Source organism: Bufo bufo, chromosome 2 (assembly GCF_905171765.1).
Source record: "Bufo bufo chromosome 2, aBufBuf1.1, whole genome shotgun sequence".
Lineage (NCBI taxonomy): Eukaryota > Metazoa > Chordata > Amphibia > Anura > Bufonidae > Bufo > Bufo bufo.
This window is the reverse complement of record NC_053390.1, coordinates 476155212-476178032: the sequence shown is the minus strand read 5'-3', so window position 1 is coordinate 476178032 and position 22821 is coordinate 476155212. Positions and strand designations below refer to the sequence as shown.

The 22821-nt window shown below is 41.2% G+C and overlaps 1 long non-coding RNA gene across 1 annotated transcript; it reads left to right on the top strand.

Annotated features, from left to right (window-relative positions):
• Positions 1–1557: 1557 nt before the first annotated feature.
• On the top strand, positions 1558–15888 carry LOC120989565. The gene is made up of 4 exons (XR_005776280.1): positions 1558–1568; positions 9405–9414; positions 14887–14890; positions 15350–15888. It is a non-coding gene; the product is annotated as an uncharacterized LOC120989565 (long non-coding RNA).
• Positions 15889–22821: the final 6933 nt, after the last annotated feature.

The window sequence follows — 22821 nt, the reverse complement described above, 5'->3', positions numbered from 1 at the left end:
GGGCTACCAGACGTGTGTCTAAATAAACAGTTCAGCAAACCCTACTGTGTTTGGGGCTCTGGATAAGATGGATGGTCACTGTATCTCTGCTAATGAAGTAGCATCAGCAGAAAATACTTAAATTTTTGTGGCAGTATCACAGTTGGACCTCCGCTGACTGGCAAAGGTTTGTCTTCTCTGATGTGTAATGTTTTCTGGGTGGATGCTGGCGTGTCAGGCGAGAAACATGAGAGAACAAACACCCTGCTGGAAGAGCACAAGCTGGTGGTGGCAGCGTTATGGTCTGGAGAATGTTTTTGTGGTATTCTCTGGGCGCACTAATACATGTGAAAGGCACTCTCTACCAATTTGGGTATGAATCCATCTTTGCAGATCATGTACAAACATGCATGCTAATTGTATTCCCTGGGGTGCAATGGATCTTCCAGCAAGACAATGCTATATGTCACACAGAAATGTCCAACATTGGTTACAGCATGAACAAGACTTCTGAGTACTATCCAGGCCCCTTAATTCTCCAGACGACTTGAACCCAATTGAGCATCTGTGGGACCACGTTGATTGTAATGTTCTCTCTGTGGATCCTCACCAACACACCATCCAGCAGCTGCAGTCAGCAAGGCTCCAGATACCTGTGACAACCTACCAGGAACTTATTGAGTCACTCCCAACCCACCTAGCTGTTGCCCGTTCTGCATACAGCAGTTACTCTGGATATTAGATGGTGGTATATGATAATGTGACTCAACTGTGTATAACCTAATTATTATTGTAGATTGCACATGTATTGTCACCCTTAATGAAGCACTCTCACAAAAATATTTTCTCTGGCTTATTAGAAAGGTACATGATGTAAATTGTAGTGAAAGTAATCTTCTTACCAAGGACTGTATTTCGAGTTATAACCTCCCTTCTGATCCTTAGCTGTGTCATGTAGCCAACACTCTGCCTCTCCAACTGGACAGGACAGGAAGTCAGTTTCTCTATTCACTCCTATGAGACTGACATTGAGGGTCCTGTAGGAATACATAAAGAAACTGGATTCCTGTCCACACATAAGATGCTGTGCTATTTGGCGAGTTGGTCACATGACAGCTGAGGATCAGAAGGGAGGTATAACTCACAAATACAGTCACTGCTAAGAAAACTACCTTCACTGCAGTTTACATCAGGTACTTTTCTAACAGGTTAGAGAATAATTTTTTTTTTTGTTGGAATGCTTAATTTTTTTCTACTGTTATTTTATTTTCTAATAGATTGTGATCCCATAACCAGATTGCTTGTTATGGTTTTATTTATCTTTTAACGCACCATTTTTGCACTGTATGATTTTAACCCTTTCACAACACCGCCCATTTTTATTTCTTGGTTTTCATTTTTTCCTCCCCGCCTTCCAAGAGACATTACCTTTTTACTTTTCTGTTCACATAGCCATATAAGGCCTTGTTTTTTGTCGGACAAATTATATTTTTTAATGGCACCTCTTAATTTACCAAAACTTGTATTGGTAAAATCATGGTGGGGTAAAATTGGGAAAAAAACTCAATTTTTTCTTTTTTATTAGTTTTGTTTTTATGGTGTTTATTGTTTGCTAAAAATGACATGACAGCCTTATTCTGTGGGTTAGTACAATTACAATAATTATTGTTGAGCGAAACAAAGCATTTGAAGCAGAATTTTGTGTGAAGTTTAGGAAAATGTACTTGCGCTTCGTGGTAACAAATCAGTTTTTCCTAAAATGACAGCTGCGTGTGTTACAAAGTGAAAGTTAGAAGCCCAGGAACTCAAGATTACCTATAGTGCCGACAGCCAGCCAATCCGCAGATAGCCATACCCTGTAATGTCACAGCCCTATAAAACTCTCATCCCCTGCGGTCTCCGCCATTGTCCTGTGAGCTGAGCATAGGGAGAGACGTGGCAATCGCTAATACGCTAGGGACGGTGTTGCTGAAAAGGATTAATAGAAGAATATTGGAGAGGGAGAGTGCAAGGAGACTTATTCAGTGTCAGTTTTATTTATTCCTACATTTACTTATACCTACATCAGCCGTAAACTAAGATATGTAATTCAGTACCAATGAGATGGAATTATTCCAGTGTCAGTGTGCCAACCAATACCATCAAGTCTGCACCCCTTAGGGGACCAGGTCTTAATGATCACCATCCTCCACTTTTGCTGGCTTTAATTCTTCTAAATCATCCTTTAAAGTCTCCATGTCTTAGAAAAGTCAGCAAGATGCAGAGAGAGGAGAAGCTAGATGTTCCTGATGACATATTCTCATCAATATTAGATGATGGTGAAAAGAAGGAAAAGCAGATGGTAGAAGAAGGGCTCCCACCTGTACGGCAGGAGAGCACTGGGGTTGGAGAAATGGGTATACCAAAGCTGATTAATATTCTGTGTTTACTGTCAAATAACCTGCAGGGGATTGTAGACCAGAACAGCAATAATATGCATATTGTGCCCCCACCTAACTAGCCAAACCCAATTCCAGCAATAGCCCCTGCTTAACCCCTAAAGGACTTAGGGCGTACCGGTACGCCCTATTTCCCGAATCCTTAAGGACTCAGGGCGTACCAGTACGTCCTAAGTTTAAATCGCGATTGCGGCGCTGCGGGGGTTAATCCAAACAGGATGCCGTTTGAAATCATTCAGCCGGCATTCTGTCAAAACGCTAGGGGGATCATGTGACCCCCCCCCGTATCGGCGATCGCCGTAAACCGCAGGTCAATTCAGACCTGCGGTTTGCAGCGCTTTCTGCAGTTTCTGACCGCGGGGATCAGAAAGTTTAAAATGCCCAAAATGTAGATTTTTCACCCCTCCCCCTGCACCCCTGAATTATTTTATGCCAGCGGGTGGTGCAGGGGGGGGGGGGTTGCAGGCGGTGCGGCAGGCGGGATCGCGATCCCCCGCCCGCCTCCTCTTGAAAATTCATTGGTGTACAGTGGTTATACCAGAGTGTCAGCACATTGCTGACACTCTGGTATAAACGGCTGACATCTGTGCAGATGTCAGCCGTTTAACACTTTCCATACCGCAGTCCGTACGGACTGCTGTATGGAAAAGGTTAACAGTCAGGGTCAGGGAGCTCCCTCCCTCTCCCATCGGGGGGCTGCTGTGCCTTTGCAGCCCCCAGACAGGATGGGGTGACAGAGGGAGGGAGCCCCCCTCCTTACCCTTCCCCGTCTGCTCAGTTGTGGCCACAACCGAGCAGACGGGGAAGGTTCCCATGGCAACAGGAGGCCTTCTCAGGCATTCTGCTGTCCATGGTGCTGAACAGATCTGTGCTAAAGGCATAGATCTGTTCAGACAAAGTGTAAGTAAAATTCAGTACAATACACTAGTGTACTGTACTGTATTATACAGACATCAGACCCACTGGATCTTCAAGAACCAAGTGGGTCTGGGTCAAAAAAATGTAAACAAAAGTGAAAAAAGTAAAGATAAAAAAAACACATTTATCACTGAATAAAAATTTAAAAAATTAAATACACTACACATATTGGGTATCGCCGCGTCCGTAACGACCTGATCTATAAAATGGTCATGTTATTTTTCCCGCCTGGTGAACGCCATAAAAATAAAAAAATTAAAACTATGAGAAAATTGAAATTTCGCCCACCTTACTTCCCAAAAAAGGTAATAAAAGTGATCAAAAAATTTGCATGTACACCAAAATAGTACCAATCAAACCGTCATCTCATCCTGCAAAAATCATACCCTACCCAAGATAATCGCCCAAAAACTGAAAAAACTATGGCTCTTACAATATGGAAACACTAAAACATGATTTTTTTTGTTTCAAAAATGAAGTCATTGTGAAAAAATGTCACGGATGGTGTTGCAGAAGGCTGGAACTTATAAATAAACATCCAACTGGCTTGATCCCAAACTAAGGAGCATATGGGTGAGCCCTATAAAACCCCTAGAGCTCTCCCTGACTGCTATGCCCATGCAAAGATCTTTATGGTAGACGATTGCATGCCCACGTACCTTATCCTATGTGACACCTGAAAACCCTGTAATAGTGAGGGGACACGACCACCGGCTCCCTGCACTTAATACAGACGGAGTCAGGGTCACCTAGAATCAAGCCATCAAGTAAACACAAATAAAGGAAAAATACTTATCTTGAGGAATCAGCAGCAGCAGTGAACACAATCCAGGAAGTAGAATAAACCGCAAAGTGAGGCAGTATGGGAGGGAATATAAAGGGAGGCAATTAGTGTAAATAGGTGACAGCTGGGAGAAGGAAAGGAAAGGAGATGACAAAGTGAAACCAAAACAAAGAACATCATGCAAGAGGTACAGAAGAACGTCTGCCAGACCTTCTCAGAGAGCTGGCGGTGACAAAAACGTACATAAATAAAAAAAGTATACATATTTGCCACATCCGTATCGACCGGCTCTATAAAAATATCACATGACCTAACCCCTCAGGTGACCACCGTAAAAAAAAAAAATTGAAACGGTGTGAAAAAAGCCATTTTTTGTCATCTTACATCACAAAAAGTGTAATAGCAAGCGATCAAAAAGTCATATGCACCCCAAAATAGTGCCAATCAAACAGTCATCTCATCCCACAAAAATTTAGACCCTACATAAGATAATCGCCCAAAAACTGAAAAAACTATGGCTCTCAGACTATGGAGACACTAAAACTTGTTTCAAAAATGAAATCATTGTGTAAAACTTACATAAATAAAAATATTGTATACATATTAGGTATCGCCGCGTCCGTGACAACCTGCTCTATAAAAATACCACATGATCTAACCTGTCAGATGAAAAAAAAACGTGCCAAAAAAGCTATTTCTTGTTATCTTGCCTCACAAAAAGTGTAATATAGAGCAACCAAAAATCATATGTACCCTAAACTAGTACCAACAAAACTGCCACCCTATCCCGTAGTTTCTAAAATGGGGTCACTTTTTTGGAGTTTCTACTCTAGGGGTGCATCAGGGGGGCTTCAAATGGGACATGGTGTCAAAAAAACCAGTCCAGCAAAATCTGCCTTCTAAAAACCATACAGCGCACCTTTCCCTCTACGCCCTACTGTGTGCCCATACAAAAGTTTACGGCCACATATGGGGTGTTTCTGCAAACTACAGAATCGGGGCAATAAATATAGCATTTTGTTTGGCTGTTAACCCTTGCTTTGTTACTGGAAAAAATGGAAAATTTGCCCAAAAATCTAAATTCAGAAATTTTAACACCATTTGCCATTAACTCTTGTGGAACACCTAAAGGGTTAACAAAGCTGGTAAAATCAGTTTTGAATACCTTGAGGGGTGTAGTTTATAGAATTGGGTCATTTTTGGGTGGTTTCTATTATGTAAGCCTCGCAAAGTGACTTCAGACCTGAACTGGTCCCTAAATTTTTTTTTTGAACATTTCTGAAAAATTTCAAGATTTGCTTCTAAACTTCTAAGCCTTGTAACATCCCCAAAAAATAAAATATCATTCCCAAAATGATCCAAACAGGAAGTAGACATATGGGGAATGTAAAGTAATAACTATTTTTGGAGGTATTACTATGTATTATAGAAGTAGAGAAATTGAAACTTGGAAATTTGCAATTTTTGGGTAAATTTGGTATTTTTTTATGAATAAAAATGATTTTTTTTTTTACTTCATTTTACCAGTGTCATAAAGTACACTATTTTTATATTTACATTTGGCCACTAGGACCATAGGTGTCCCTAAGCTTACACGTGTTAATAATTATAAAATATAGCATTTATTACTTGTCCTTAAAATTAACTTATTTAGAACTCTACAATTAAAATGATCAGCAAAGCCTGCCTGCCTTGTATTTATAATGGCAACAATGTGTCTGATTATTGAGTTCGTCCACTGGATGGCACTATACACATGTAGCTATGTTTCTCATTGCTTTCTTTATTAAGGCATCTCTCTACTCTGATATTGCACACTGTTATTTCCACAGCGTGCTGCTTGCTACTGTGACTGCCTTCCTGAACTATTCTCCTCTTGTAAATATATCTCCCAGATGTAATTGCAGGCCAGGCTACTGCTGGCTAAAACACTGATATCGCTAGCTGCCCCCCGACATGTTTCGCCAACCAGGCGTCTTCAGGGGTTTGGTTTAATTGTAGAGTTCTAAATAAGTTAATTTTAAGGACAAGTAATAAATGCTATATTTTATAATTATTAACACATGTAAACTTAGGGACACCTATGGTCCTAGTGGCCAAATGTAAATATAAGAATTTAAAGTCCCAACACGTGTTAGGGAGATATATGTAAATCAATCCATGAAGTACACTATGTGACAAAAAAAACTATCTCAGAATGGCCTGGATAAGTCAAAGCGTTTTAAAGTTATCACCACTTAAAGTGACACTGGTCAGATTTGCAAAAAAAATTGCCAAATCCTTAAGGTGAAATAGGGCTGAGTCCTTAAGGGGTTAAAGGTGCCGTGTGGCCATTAACAATGAAGACAGACTACACAGTGCAGTCTTCATTATTAAATGTAAGGCAGCTGCGGGCTAATTGACCACATTCACAACAGCATGGCCGCAACCTGCCCACAGCACAGCTACTCCGTGACAAATTAATTCAGAATTAATCAAATTTCTTGGCTAACTTCAGCAAAGCTGCCAAATCAAATTTTTCAAAACGTTGCTCATCTCAATACCAAATGTATATAGTTTTTTTTTTGTCTTACTACTTAAAAAATATAAACCTTTGAAAAGCATTTTTTCTTTGCATCTCCTTAGGCTACTTTCACACTAGCGTTCGGAGCGGATCCGTCTGATGTTTCATCAGACGGATCCGCTCCTATAATGCAGACGTTCGCATCCGTTCAGAACGGATCCGTCTGCATTATAACTTAGAAAATTTTCTAAGTCTGAAAGTAGCCTGAGCGGATCCGTTCAGACTTTACATTGAAAGTCAATGGGGGACGGATCCGCTTGAAGATTGAGCCATATGGTGTCATCTTCAAGCGGATCCGTCCCCATTGACTTACATTGTAAGTCCGGACGGATCCGCACGGCCAGGCGAAACACCCGAACGCTGCAAGCAGCGTTCAGGTGTCCGCTCACTGAGCGGAGCGGAGGCTGAGCGCTGGCAGGCGGATGCATTCTCAGTGGATCCGCCTCCATTGAGAATGCATCAGGGCTGGACGGCTGCTTTCAGGACCGCTCGTGAGCCCCTTCAAACGGAGCTCACGAGCGGACACCTGAACGCAGGTGTGAAAGTAGCCTTATTCTGACACCTTTAACTTTCTTATGTAGTATTTCCATCTACAGACCTATGTGAGGCGAGCTGTAGTTCTTATTGGTACCATTTTGGAATACATACAACTTTTTTATCACTTTTCGTTTAAACTTTTTGGTGGTGCTGAGGTGCCAAAAAAAAAAAACTGGCAAATCAGCAATTTGTATTTTTTCTGTTAGAGTTCATTGCTTATTTATTTTTAGATTTAAAATTGGGAAAGAGAAGTGATTTTGATTATATATATATATATATACAGTGGGGGAAATAATTATTTGACCCCTCACTGATTTTGTAAGTTTGTCCAATGACAAAGAAATGAAAAGTCTCAGAACAGTATCATTTCAATGGTAGGTTTATTGTAACAGTGGCAGATAGCACATCAAAAGGAAAATCGAAAAAAAAACTTTAAATAAAAGATAGCAACTGATTTGCATTTCATTGAGTGAAATAAGTATTTGAACCCCTACCAACCATTAAGAGTTCTGGCTCCCACAGAGTGGTTAGACACTTCTACTCAATTAGTCACCCTCATTAAGGACACCTGTCTTAACTAGTCACCTGTATAAAAGACACCTGTCCACAGAATCAATCAATCAAGCAGACTCCAAACTCTCCAACATGGGAAAGACCAAAGAGCTGTCCAAGGATGTCAGAGACAAAATTGTAGACCTGCACAAGGCTGGAATGGGCTACAAAACCATTAGCAAGAAGCTGGGAGAGAAGGTGACAACTGTTGGTGCGATTGTTCGAAAATGGAAGGAGCACAAAATGACCATCAATCGACCTCGCTCTGGGGCTCCACGCAAGATCTCACCTCGTGGGGTGTCAATGGTTCTGAGAAAGGTGAAAAAGCATCCTAGAACTACACGGGAGGAGTTAGTTAATGACCTCAAATTAGCAGGGACCACAGTCACCAAGAAAACCATTGGAAACACATTACACCGCAATGGATTAAAATCCTGCAGGGCTCGCAAGGTCCCCCTGCTCAGGAAGGCACATGTGCAGGCCCGTCTGAAGTTTGCCAATGAACACCTGAATGATTCAGAGAGTGACTGGGAGAAGGTGCTGTGGTCTGATGAGACCAAAATAGAGCTCTTTGGCATTAACTCAACTCGCTGTGTTTGGAGGAAGAAAAATGCTGCCTATGACCCCCAAAACACCGTCCCCACCGTCAAGCATGGGGGTGGAAACATTTTGCTTTGGGGGTGTTTTTCTGCTAAGGGCACAGGACAACTTATTCGCATAAACGGGAAAATGGACGGAGCCATGTATCGTGAAATCCTGAGCGACAACCTCCTTCCCTCTGCCAGGAAACTGAAAATGGGTCGTGGATGGGTGTTCCAGCACGACAATGACCCAAAACATACAGCAAAGGCAACAAAGGAGTGGCTCAAGAAGAAGCACATTAAGGTCATGGAGTGGCCTAGTCAGTCTCCGGACCTTAATCCAATCGAAAACCTATGGAGGGAGCTCAAGCTCAGAGTTGCACAGAGACAGCCTCGAAACCTTAGGGATTTAGAGATGATCTGCAAAGAGGAGTGGACCAACATTCCTCCTAAAATGTGCGCAAACTTGGTCATCAATTACAAGAAACGTTTGACCTCTGTGCTTGCAAACAAGGGTTTTTCCACCAAGTATTAAGTCTTTTTTTGTTAGAGGGTTCAAATACTTATTTCACTCAATGAAATGCAAATCAGTTGCTATCTTTTATTTAAAGTTATTTTTTCGATTTTCCTTTTGATGTGCTATCTGCCACTGTTACAATAAACCTACCATTGAAATGATACTGTTCTGAGACTTTTCATTTCTTTGTCATTGGACAAACTTACAAAATCAGTGAGGGGTCAAATAATTATTTCCCCCACTGTATATATATATATATATACACACTCACCTAAAGAATTATTAGGAACACCATACTAATACGGTGTTGGACCCCCTTTTGCCTTCAGAACTGCCTTAATTCTACGTGGCATTGATTCAACAAGGTGCTGATAGCATTCTTTAGAAATGTTGGCCCATATTGATAGGATAGCATCTTGCAGTTGATGGAGATTTGAGGGATTCACATCCAGGGCACGAAGCTCCCGTTCCACCACATCCCAAAGATGCTCTATTGGGTTGAGATCTGGTGACTGTGGGGGCCATTTTAGTACAGTAAACTCATTGTCATGTTCAAGAAACCAATTTGAAATGATTCGAGCTTTGTGAAATGGTGCATTATCCTGCTGGAAGTAGCCATCAGAGGATGGATACATGTTCTCATTCTGTTTACGCCAAATTCGGACTCTACCATTTGAATGTCTCAACAGAAATCGAGACTCATCAGACCAGGCAACATTTTTCCAGTCTTCAACAGTCCAATTTTGGTGAGCTCGTGCAAATTGTAGCCTCTTTTTCCTATTTGTAGTGGAGATGAGTGGTACCCGGTGGGGTCTTCTGCTGTTGTAGCCCATCCGCCTCAAGGTTGTGCGTGTTGTGGCTTCACAAATGCTTTTCTGCATACCTCGGTTGTAACGAGTGGTTATTTCAGTCAACGTTGCTCTTCTATCAGCTTGAATCAGTCGGCCCATTCTCCTCTGACCTCTAGCATCCACAAGGCATTTTTGCCCACAGGACTGCCGCATACTGGATGTTTTTCCCTTTTCACACCATTCTTTGTAAACCCTAGAAATGGTTGTACGTGAAAATCCCAGTAACTGAGCAGATTGTGAAATACTCAGACCGGCCCGTCTGGCACCAACAACCATGCCACGCTCAAAATTGCTTAAATCACCTTTCTTTCCCATTCTGACATTCAGTTTGGAGTTCAGGAGATTGTCTTGACCAGGACCACACCCCTAAATGCATTGAAGCAACTGCCATGTGATTGGTTGACTAGATAATTGCATTAATGAGAAATAGAACAGGTGTTCCTAATAATTCTTTAGGTGAGTGTGTGTGTGTGTGTGTGTATATATATATATATGTGTGTGTATATATATATATATATACGTCCAAAGAACGAGGTAGCACTCCAAATTCTAGTGAGAGGGTGATGACCCAATTTACTTCCCAGGCAACATTTCGGCCTACTCAATGAGGCTTTTGTCAGGCTTGACAAATGCCTCATTGAGTAGGCCGGAACGTGGCCTGGGAAATAAATTGGGTCATCACCCTCTCACTAGAATTTGGAGTGCTGCCTCATTCTTTAGACGCATTATACACTGGAGGAGAAGCCTGCCTTCCCTGAAGAGTTGCACCCTATTCACACCATCTGACTGTGCTGCTGCTCTATCTGTGTTGTTAGATATATATACTGTATATAAATTATTTTTTTTTTTTTTACACTGTCATTTGTAGTTTTCTTAGGGGAATATGCGATCCTTTGAGCGTTTATACCAGTGGTGCACAACCATTTTTTGTCTGAGGCCCGCACTAGACATGGTATAAATTTCACGGGCCAGAACCAGGTAGCTTTGCCAGAAAGAAATGCAAACACTGTGAAGGGGCACGTGTGAGCATTACTAAAATACATAATGCGTAGGCCTTTAAATCTGCGTTGGAGGCTGCGTTTGGAGCCTCTGTTGCAGAGTCTGTCGAACGACCAGACAAAAAAGCCTTGTATGCAGCACTTTTATGTCCGGTAAAAAGACAGGATCCCAAATGGAAACTGAACGGATCCCATCATAGTCGGTGGAGTCTGTTCAGCTTCTTTCCTGTGGGGTGACAGGAGGAGGGGGAAGCAGGGTCACTAGCGAGGTGACAGGAAGAGGGGGGAGCAGGGTCACTAGTGGGGTGACAGGAGGAGGGGGAGGCAGGGTCACTAGTGAGGTGACAGGAGGAGGGGGGAGCAGGGTCACTAGTGGGTTGACAGGGGGAGGGGGGAGTAGGGTCACTAGTGGGGTGACAGGAGGATGGAGAAGCAGGGTCACTAGTGAGGTGACAGGAGGAGGGGGAGCAGGGTCACTACTGGGTTGACATTAGGAGAGGGGAGCAGAGTCACTAGTTGGGTGACAGGAGGAGGGGGAGCAGGGTCACTAGTGGGGTGACAGGAGGAGGGGGGAGCAGGGTCACTAGTGGGGTGATAGGAAGAGGGGGGAGCAGGGTAACCTGGGACTAGTCACATGAGTCCACAGCTTCTTACCTCTCAAGCCGAGGCTTCCCCTGCTGCAGGACCTGTTTCTCTCTGGCGTGCGCCTATACCAACCAATAACAAAGCTCCTTGCTGTAAGGAGCTTTGCTATTGGTTATTTCAGGCACAGGCAGCATCGCTGCACTGCCTGTGCCGTTCACAGCGTTCACTGAGCTGATTAATGTGGGAGAAAAGTCTAAGGCGTATTAGACTTTTAGGCCCCTTTCACGCGGGCGAGTATTCCACGCGGATGCGATGCGTGAGGTGAACGCACCCGCACTGAATACCGACCCATTCAGTTCTATGGGGCTGTTCACATGAGCGGTGATTTTCACGCATCACTTGTGCGTTGCGTGAAAATCGCAGCATGCTCTATATTCAGCGTTTTTCACGCAACGCAGGCCCCATAGAAGTGAATGGGGTTGCGTGAAAATCGCAAGCATCCGCAAGCAAGTGCAGATGCGGTGCGATTTTCACGCACTGTTGCTAGGAGACGATCGGGATGGAGACCCGATCATTATTATTTTCCCTTATAACATGGTTATAAGGGAAAATAATAGCATTCTGAATAAAGAATGCATAGTAAAACAGCGCTGGAGGGGGTTAAAAAAAAATAAAAAATCATTTAACTCACCTTAGTCCACTTGATCGCGTAGCCGGCATCATCTTCTGTCTCCTTTGTTGAATAGGACCTGTGGTGTGCATTAATTATAGGTAAAGGACCTTTGATGACGTCACTCTGGTCATCACATGGTACGTCACATGATCTTTTACCATGGTGAATCACCATGGTAAAAGATCATGTGACGTACCATGTGATGACCGGAGTGACATCATCAAAGGTCCGTTACCTATAATTAATGCACACCACAGGTCCTATTCAACAAAGGAGCCAGAAGAAGATGCCGGCTACGCGATCAAGTGGACTAAGGTGAGTTAAATGATTTTTTATTTATTTTTAACCCCTCCAGCGCTGTTTTACTATGCATTCTGTATTCAGAATGCTATTATTTTCCCTTATAACCATGTTATAAGGGAAAATAATACAATCTACAGAACACCGATCCCAAGCCCGAACTTCTGTGAAGAAGTTCGGGTTTGGGTACCAAACATGCGCGATTTTTCTCACGCGAGTGCAAAACGCATTACAATGTTTTGCACTCGTGCGGAAAAATCGCGGGTGTTCCCGCAACGCACCCGCACAATTTCCCGCAACACCCGTGTGAAAGAGGCCTTAGACTTTTTGACTTTTTTCAGGGAGTCGCACGGGCTGCATGACACAAGCCAATTATTTGGACATCACTGGTTTATACCATATACTACAACAGAATACTATAGCAGTCTATAGGGCTTTAACAGGCAGTTAAACCTTCACAAGGCTCCAGGCTGTCATAGCAACCGATTAGAGCCCCTATATTTTGCCATAGGGGCTCTGATTGGAGGTTAGAGGTAGCCCTATCCCTCTGTCTATCCGGTCAGATGCAGCGATAACTATTGACTGTAGCATCTAAGGACTTAAGTTACAGACATCAGAGCCATCTACAATCCCTCTACATCTACAATCCATCTACCATTACACAGCTGGCAGGAGAGAAGGAGACCCCTAACCACTCAGATACAGCAGTCAATTTTGACCACAGCGTCTTAGGATTTAACTAACTGGGATCGTAGTCAAGTCAGATATAGGTAATTGCAGCTGGGTGTCAGCTACATTACACTTCCAGTACCCGCCACATATAGAGCAGGCTCAGTTTGTGAGCCTGCTCCATACATAAACAACTCACCAACAACAATGAGGTGCCTGTAGAGGTTATGTTAAATGTCTTCTTACTTTTATGTAAATTAACCTTAATCATTATATAATTAAAATTAATACAGGTTTAACTTAAAATTGCATATATACAAATATACTTTGTGTCCTAAGGTTTGGTTTTAACGAATCAGTGTAAGATTTCTAATTAGATCGTGTTTGGGAGATGACTATTGTTATTATTTATTTTAAAGCACCATCATTTCCAGGACATTGTACATATGAGAAAGGGTTTACATGTTTATAATGTATTACAAAAACTAGTACAATAGGCCCAAGCTAATGGCATGACGGAATCGAGGGGGGGGGGGGGGGGGGGGGAGAACCCTGCCCATTATGGCTTACAATCTGCAATCAAAGGGATTATAGGATCGCAGCACAAGGGAGAAAGAAAGACATTTCTCACTTACCCTTCTACCATCTTCACTTACAGCTAAAAAGATAAGTAAATTAATCTGCCAGCCTAGAATCCAGATTGTTCACAAATGTTGCCAATTACATAAGATTTAATAGCAAGAATAATGCAGGATTCAGTACTATTATTTCCATCAAAATAATGGCACCTTGCTGAACCTTACTGTAAGTTAATGGGGTACTTTGGGTAATATTATCTTCTTTACAAAAATGTGGCAAAATGTGATGGCTTCCACTAAACATTTAAACCATGATGCAGTTTTTTACAGAGTCTTAATTTAACATCAACAATTATTTAGCTATATTATTGCATAAAAGAGGACATTTTTCTTAATCAAAATGGCTCCTCAGTATCCATTAGGTGTTCAGCACTTGTTCAGCCTTCCTAGGACACTTGGTAACAGCTGAGTAATTTGTTATGTAACCATACAAACACTACTGACCAAAGTCCAAGAACCTGCTTATACGTGAAATTTGTGAACATGTAACACAATAAAAGTTATATAACCAGTCTACTTAGATAAATACGTTTTAAAAAGCCTCAAGCAGTTACTTAATACAGAAATTTGGGTAGTATGCAATGTCCATCAAGCATCTGAACTGTATAAAATGGAGTATATGTGTATAGCACATGTGTGGCTCTGTATAAGAGCAGGGCCCAATGTCATGATATTAACCTTCACTAATCAGTTATATGTAGCCCTTTGATGCCTTTGTAAGTATAATAGGAACGTTCACAGTGGTACTTTAACAAACATCATATTGCCCATAGGAATTGTTCAGGTTTAATTGTTTAAACTGCTCTAAACATTGAACATGATTGAACACTTTTAAGAGCTTTATTTCCCTGAGATTTAAATAGGTTTCCTGGATTTTACATTGATGACTTTAGGACAGGCTATCAATGTGTGATTAGTGGGAATCTCATCAGCAGGATCCCCACCAATAAGCAGATACACCTTGGCTGCAGTACCAACTCGGAGATGCACACATCCATGCAAATATGTCTGGTATTTTAGCTTGCTCCTTTCACTTGAATGGGCATAGTTGCAATAACAGACACAGCCGTGTATACTTCGATGTTGTTGTGGCATGTACTGCAGTGAGGTGTTTGGGCTGCTGCCCCTTCATTCTGCTAGTCTCAGGTGTGGAATCCAGACCGGTAAGACACTGAAGACCTGTCTTAAGGCTTAATGTAATAATATGTTAATATTAATATAGGAGACCCATTGTGTTTGCAGTAACATATGATGTATATGATTTGTATATTGTATATGATATGATGATAATGTATAACATAAGATGGGTTAATCTTTTTATCTCTCATGAGAATATAGAAATCAGCACTAAATATATATATATATATATATATATATATATATATATATATATATACACACCAAAATTCAAAGTGAAAAGTATGTATGTAAAGACACTACTTGAGTGTGCCTGTTAAATTAACACAAAAACAAAAAACTACTGTACCTACTTTGTTGGTATCTGAAGATAATAATGAGGTTGTCCTAACTGAATGAAACTTATCAGCCACTTTACAGAGTAAACTGCACGGTGCTACTTCTTGCAATCAGTCCCACTACTTGCACTCATCATACAGGCTTCTGGCTGAACACCTGCATGGCAGATTTAAATATTGCACTGTTCCCTTTGATAGTTAGGATGGAAGTGCGCATTCCCTTATGATTCACTTGCTGTCTCTGCAATGTACTAATAGTCTGTTTATAGGAGATTTTGAAGAAGGAAACAGTAGGGATGTCCTTCCCAGATGACCTATGTTTACCCCCAAAGAAATTCTTTACTTCTGTAGGAGTTCTCAGCAAGTGTTCAGATAACCTTCAGGAGGCTAATTTAGCTTTCTGATTAGGTATGCTATTCTCTGCCTCTAAAATAACAACAGTATTATAAAATTAAAAGTGATTGAGGAATGTTTTGAAGTGGTAAAAAAGTAATTTAACTCTGTTGTATAAGACCACCACAATAATCTGAGATGGGGGTCTGCTGTGTGTTAAGATGTCAATTGAAAGGAATACATGAAAAAAACACAATATAAATAAACACTAGAAATGATAAAATATCATATGAAACAAAATAGTATATATATATATATAAAGCATTAGATATGTACGAATAATCTTTCCCTTATTTGCACGGAATTTTCTATCACATTATGTGCCTTGCCTTCTGACAAATGATGAAATAACCACTTGCTCATTTGCTGCATGCTCTGACTTAAATATACAGGAAATATGAAATGTGTACAGACATTAAACAGTTAATGATTTCTGATTCCTTATTATTTTGTTAATGGATTTTTAATTGATATGTATGTTGTCCTCATCTTTTATGCAGTATTTCTGTTGACTTGTCTTTCGCCTTGTGCAATGTGCAACATTTGAGAGGCTGTTAAACATTGACAATGCTGGAAGTAGTTTTATTTCTGTTATATATATATACCAAAACAGCTGAAGGGCTCTGTGGTGGGGGATATTTGATCCTCACTTTTTTGTGTTTGGGGTGTGTTGTTTGATCAACACATAATGAAAAAGCTATTATTACCTATTACCCTAGCATATAAATAGAACTGGCATAATGTGGAAGCAGCTCAAATATGTAACAAATAAAAGGCTGGATGCCTCTCACCTCTCACGACCATATGTGTTTTGCAGTCCACAAATTGCGGATCTGCAAAACACAGATACCGGCCATGTGTGTTCCGCATTTTACGGAATGCATATGGCCAGCCCTATCATAGAAATGCTTATTCTTGTCAGCAAAGAACGGAAGTGCAGATGGCACTCGGTGTACTGTCTGCATCTTTTACGGCTCTGTTGAAATTAATGTATCCTCTCTATACAGTACATAAAAAAACAAAACTTGTTTGCCAATTGATGAGAAAAGGAAAAGGAAAACTATATTGTGTAAAATCAGGAGAAATTTGACTTATTAGGATCTTCAGCATTACATTTATACCCTTAAAATACCTTTCTCATGTTTAATTTTGCTGACATATTGCCAATTATACATAAAAACTTTATTAGAAAACTAATATAATTTCTATTGCTGATAAAAACAGTTGGAGCCCTTATCAAACAAGTGATAGTGACATCTTCATTTTCAACAGCAGTATAGGAATTGAAAGGTCACTTGCATGATTGGTTGCTGTAGGCAACAGGGGCATTTTTGATAGAGGAGAGTATATTAAAATTACCTTCGTAACTAAAAGTTTTGACAAATGTGAGTTTTGGCCCAACCCTCAGATGCTTCTACATTTTTATTTTCAAAAAATGGCATATTTCTTTCAGCTATCTGAAAATACTTAACAGTTTAAATTGGGTGTCGAGTTTCATGAGGAAACCAGACGAACCTCCGGATCTGCTTGCAGTAAAGAATTGATATTAATTTGACAGGCTATATTCACTCTTCACTCAGCTGCAGCAGTTACGTCACATCAACAACATGTGACCACTGCAGCCAATCATTTACCTTACAAGTTGAAACCTTGAGGCCAGTGATTGTCAGCAGCAGTCACATGTTGTCAATATGATGTCATCACTGCAGCCAGGTAAATAAAAGCCTGGACGTCAAAAACTATTTGGTGGTGTGAAATCTATCAGGTAAGTACTTACCTGTATTGTACATCCTCCAGAAACCCGACAACCACTTTAAATGTTGCTTTGGACAATATAATTGCCAGATTTGTGAAAAATAAATATGAGTGGGCCCCTTCCATTTGTTTATAACTTAAAATTTGCAATTGATTTGATTGGTAAATATATATCTAATACCCTTTATTCTTTCAAACGTTTAGGGTGTGTTTCCACATTCAGGTTTTTCATGCAGTTTTAAAATCATAACCCAAGAACGGATTCAAAACACAGGACATGTTTCATACTTTCCTTTCCATGTGTTTACTTGATTTGTGATCCATTTGCGGTATTCTGCATAAAAATACCTAAATTTGTGAACGCATCCTTTCATGGTTCATTATGTTACCAAACGTTGAATATTTGGAATATTTGAGTTTGAATGACCAGCTATGTTAACAGCCTCTCCAGATATTTTGGTCAGACAGATAAAGTTCTGCATTTATATTTCTTTACCATGTCATAAGTATATTGCACTATTGAATATGTCTTTGAAATCCCTATAGTTCTTCATACTACAGGGATCGATATATATAAACATTTCCTTTATGTAATTTTCCTTGAATTTGATCAATTCTGTAACTGCAATGCAAACCATTCCTTCATTTGTGTATCTTTTCACTGTTGTAAACTAGTAATGAATATTCCACAACTGCCCTGTTATTTTGATTCTATTAGAAATGTAAAAACAGAACTACAAAACTCTGACCTTCCTGTAAGTGACTGGATTGCCATATAGTGGAAGATGATTCTTCCCACAGCCAGACATGCAATAAAACATTACTGGGGCAGCATCGGATATACACACACTATCATATAGCTTTATCTGACAGTTAAGTTGATAGAGGAGAAATACACTTGCTAATAAAGAAGGTTCCTTTAGCTTGCCCCCAGTTCTGAACTACCATATTTTTCGCCCTATAAGACGCACGTAGGTTTTAGAGGAGGACAATAAGAGAAAATATTTTTCATTAGACCTCAGGTCAGACCGGCAATCAGACGCCCTATGTTAATCAGACCTCAGCTAACAGCCCCAATGTAAGATCCCAATAAGACCTCAGATCAGCCCCCAATCAGACCTCAGATAAGAGCCCCATGCCTCTCATTAGCCCCCATATGCCTCTCATCAGCCTCCATGCCTCTCATCAGCCCGCATCTGCCTCTCATGAGCCCCATGGGCATAGCTAAATGCTCATGGGCCCTGGTGCAAGAGTTCAGCTTGACCCCCACCCCTTCCCTCAGCGCTGGTGCGCCTAGCTTTTGTGCTGCCTGAGGCAACAATTAAAACGTCTCCCCCACCCCATGCCAATTCTCAACCTAAACCATTCCCTCCAGTCCTACTGTTAAAGGGGTTGTCCTTTTTTTACTACTGATGACCTATCCTCAGGATAGGTCATCAATATCAGATCAGCGGGGTCCCTCGGCACCCCCGCCGATCAGCTTTCTAAAGAGAGGGCAGCGCTTATATGAGAGCTGCTTTCTCTGCTCTGTTTACTTGCTCGCCACTGCAATTGCCATGGTGAGCAGGTAAACAGAGCAGAGAAGGCAGTGCTCGTATGGGAAAAAAAGCGGACAACCCGTTTAAAGACATATTTGGAAAACATTACATACAGAGCTACAGAACACAATGTAATACAGACCCACATATGTACCTCTTACATCCAGTGACTTCTCTGATATAGATGTTCTCTTTCCTCATCTTCTCCTTTCAGACCAAACCGCCATTGTGACTTTGTTCAGCCGCGTCACGTCTCTGTAGAGTTTAGCAAACAGACATCTTACTTTCCTTCTTTTCCATCCTCCCCCCCCACCTTCTCAACACTCAATCCTGCCACCCCCAATACTGTGTCTTCTGTGCCCCCCAATACTATCTTGCAGAAACAGTCCCCCTGAAAATACTGGTACCACACAAAAATATCCCTTTATATTGTGCGTCTGTACAAAAAAATACCCCCTTACCATTCAGATCAGACCCCCATATAAAACCCTAGATGAGACCCCCCTATCTTAGACCAGACCCCCTTTAGACCTCTGTTAGACCCCATATTAGACCCCAGTTTTAGACCTCAGATAAGACCCCCATTAGACCTCCAGACACCCATATCAGACCACCAGACCACCATTAGACCTCAGACCAGACCCCATATTAGACCTCAGACCAGACCTCCAGACCCCCATATCAGACCTTAGACCTCAGACCAGACCCTGATTAGACCTCAGACCAGACCTCCAGACCGCCTTTAAACATCCAGACTCCCACTAGACTTCCAAACCCCCATATCTGACCCCCATTATTCCTCCAAACCCCAATCAGACCCCTATTAGACCTCCAGACCCCCAAATAGACCTCCACACCCCCAATCAGACCCCCATTAGACCTCCAGGCCCACAATTAGACCCCCATTAGACCTCCAGACCCTCAATCAGACCTCCAGACCATCAGTCAGACATCCAGACCCCCATTAGACCCCTCATATCAGACCTCAGATCAGACTGTAAAATAAATAAATTAACTTGCCTCTCATGCCGCCATTATCCAGGTCATGGTTCTCTTTTCTTTTCGGGGTCCATGCTGCAGTCACCTGACTGCCTGCAGCGTCAGGTCAGAGAGCGTTCTGACGCTGTAGGCAGCAAAGACACAGCAGCGCGGGACCTGAGAAAAGCAAGCAGGAGGACGGTTAAGTACAGCACTCACAGCGATTCATTCCCCCACCTCCTGCATACTAGTGAGCACTTCCATAATGGAAGTACTCACTTTAATTCCCTTTATAAGATGCATTGCATCTTATAAAGGGAAAAGTACAGTACCACTTGCCTCTCATAAGCCCCCAGCAACCTTTCATCATCCCCCATTGCCTCATATCAGCCCCCAGCAGCCCCTATTGCCTCAGAACAGCCCCCATGCCTCATGCTTGATAAAAATAAGAAAAAAAACCCGCTTACCTCTCCTACTCCGGACGCCGCCACTACTCACTGCCAGCGCAGTCTTCTTCCTCCTGCTGTCGACTGTGATGTGAAGTTGTGCCGATGGCAGAGGACCAGGAAGCGGTGAGTACAGAGCCTTCACCGCTTCCCGGTCCCCCAGTACTAATCAGCACTTCCATAATGGAAGCGTTCATTAGAATTCACCCCATAAGATGAAGGGACATTTTTCCACTACTTTTGGGGTCTTGTAGGGCGAAAAATACAGTATTTTTATGTTTTCTTTAAAAAATAAATATAGACCAATAAGAAAAAAAAGTGAAAACCGGAACTGAACAGAAGCTGAACTATGACTTCATTTTACGCCTATGTATAACCTTTAATCATTGAGTATTTGTAGATACAGGACATGATTTGACATGCCCTTGTCCTGTCTTAAAGCATACATTATAAAAGAAAAGCTGCATCCACAATTCTGCTGGTTGAGTTTGAAAATCGGCAATAGGCTTGACAGACTTGTCCCTAGCAGATTAACTGATTTGATGTACTAAAATGGTACAGGTATATTACAGTACAGCCCATGGAGTTAAGCCAGCATTTATTAGAATACAGTTCACCACAACAGCCTCTGAGGACCTGTCACCACAAAATACAATGCAATCTGAAAGCACCATGTTATAGAGCAGAAGGAGCTGAAAAAGATTGAAATATAGTTTTGTGGGGAAAGATTCAGTTCAACTTGTAATTTATACATTTACTGTATATCTTTGCTTTTTCTGCTTCTTGTGAATACCCATCGGTACAGAAGGGAGGGGTTATTAGTGACTGACAGCTCTTTCTTATGCACACTTATATACACAATGCTATCAATCATTGATAACCCCTCCCTCCTGCACTGTTCACAGAAGGTGGAAAAAGCAGCTATATAAATGTATAAACTACTGGTTTGACTGAATCTTTTACCATAAAACTATATATCCATCTACTCAGCTCCTCTTGCTCTATAACCTGCTGCCTGCAGATTGCACTGGATTTTGTGGTGACAGGTTTCCTTTAAGCGACCAATACATGTAGGGAGATCTTAGCCCTGAAATCTGCCATATTAGAAAGGTCTTGTTTCTCAAAGACAATTCCAGTCCATATCCCTAATAGGTTTTATTGATGTAATAGAGGGGTTCCCCTGCTTAGGCCACCTTCTTGGGGCAAGAATAAGATTTAGCAGTAGCCACTGTTGCTCTGGTGGCATATTCAAGCATTACATGGACAGCCATTCCTTGAAATTGCTGCCACATAATGATACATATGGCTGCTGCAGGGCAAATGAGTAGAAAGATGCAGCTTCCTCTTTCAAAAACAGCTGATCACCATTGGTTAGAGAACCTGGATTTATGGACTTAACTTACTGTAGCTCTTGTGATCATTATAGAGTCTCTTTATACAGTAAATTCAAATGGCATAATTGTGTTCATAGATTGGTTGGTTGATTAATAATGCAGCTTGAGAGATAGCAACCATCTTTATTTTGAAATTCAATTCCCTTGTGACCATGTTACATCTTGCATTTTTTCTTAAAAATTGATCTGATAAACAATATATGGCAATCTTTTCACTTTGTGCTCTTACCTGTGCCCCACCTTTTCCTCTGCAGAATTATACATATTCTGTCTTTGTTGTAACTCTTGTGTATTCCAAAGCCTCCTAAATATATGCAACTTGTTCTATTTGTCCTACGCTGTGTGAGAGTAAAGGGGAGAGGACATCTCCTTTAACTTGCCAATGATTGTTTTTAAAGGGAAATGAGATAAAGAAAATGATAATACTCTTTATATATTCATCTAAACCAAATTAAGGATGTCCTTCTCCCCAGAACTGTTGTAGGACTCATTAACTCCAATGTAGTCAAAAGGAGCTGTAATGTGTTGCAGTTTCCTTTAGCTGTTTGAGGGTTAAATTAAGTGGTGATTTACATTTTGTTAAATTTGAATAATTAGGTTTTTATCTGTATAGTTTTCATGCATAGAAATTTCTTTTACTTCCGCAATTTTTTTTTTTGGGGGGGGGGGGGGGATCTGGGGCTTAAGGTGGGAGGAAATGTGTGTTTCCTTATTTTTTTAAGAACGGACAAATAGTTTCTTTTGTAAGCGATCGGCAAAACTAAGAAATAATATATATATACAAAAAACAGAGATTTTCTCTTTTATTCTAGAAACAATTGAGAAAGTTTTGACTGTGTCTGTGCTATGCATGTAGGCTTGTACTGTGTGAAGAGTTCAGATGTGTATTTTATGGATGTATGAGAATGTTTGATCAAATGCATGGTGTTTTGGTGATGCAACATTGGCCATTTAAAATAATCTTGTTGAAACAAGAATGAATTAAAGAGGTTTCCCACCTTATTTAGTTTTATAAGAATCAGATTAATGTTGCACAATAGCGTCAGAGATCCTACAGGCTCTTCCGGCAGGGAGCAGCCTGCTGGACCTCTGCACACTCCGGCATTGCATGCAGCAGTTTTTTTCCAGTAGATTCTCAGCATATTTGTTGGAATGGGACCCGACTGAGCCTTAGAAATCTTCAGCAATGCCGGATGCGGGTGCAGCAGACTGTTCCCTGCCGGATCTCCGACGCTAGTCTGCAAATAGCCTAAGAAGAA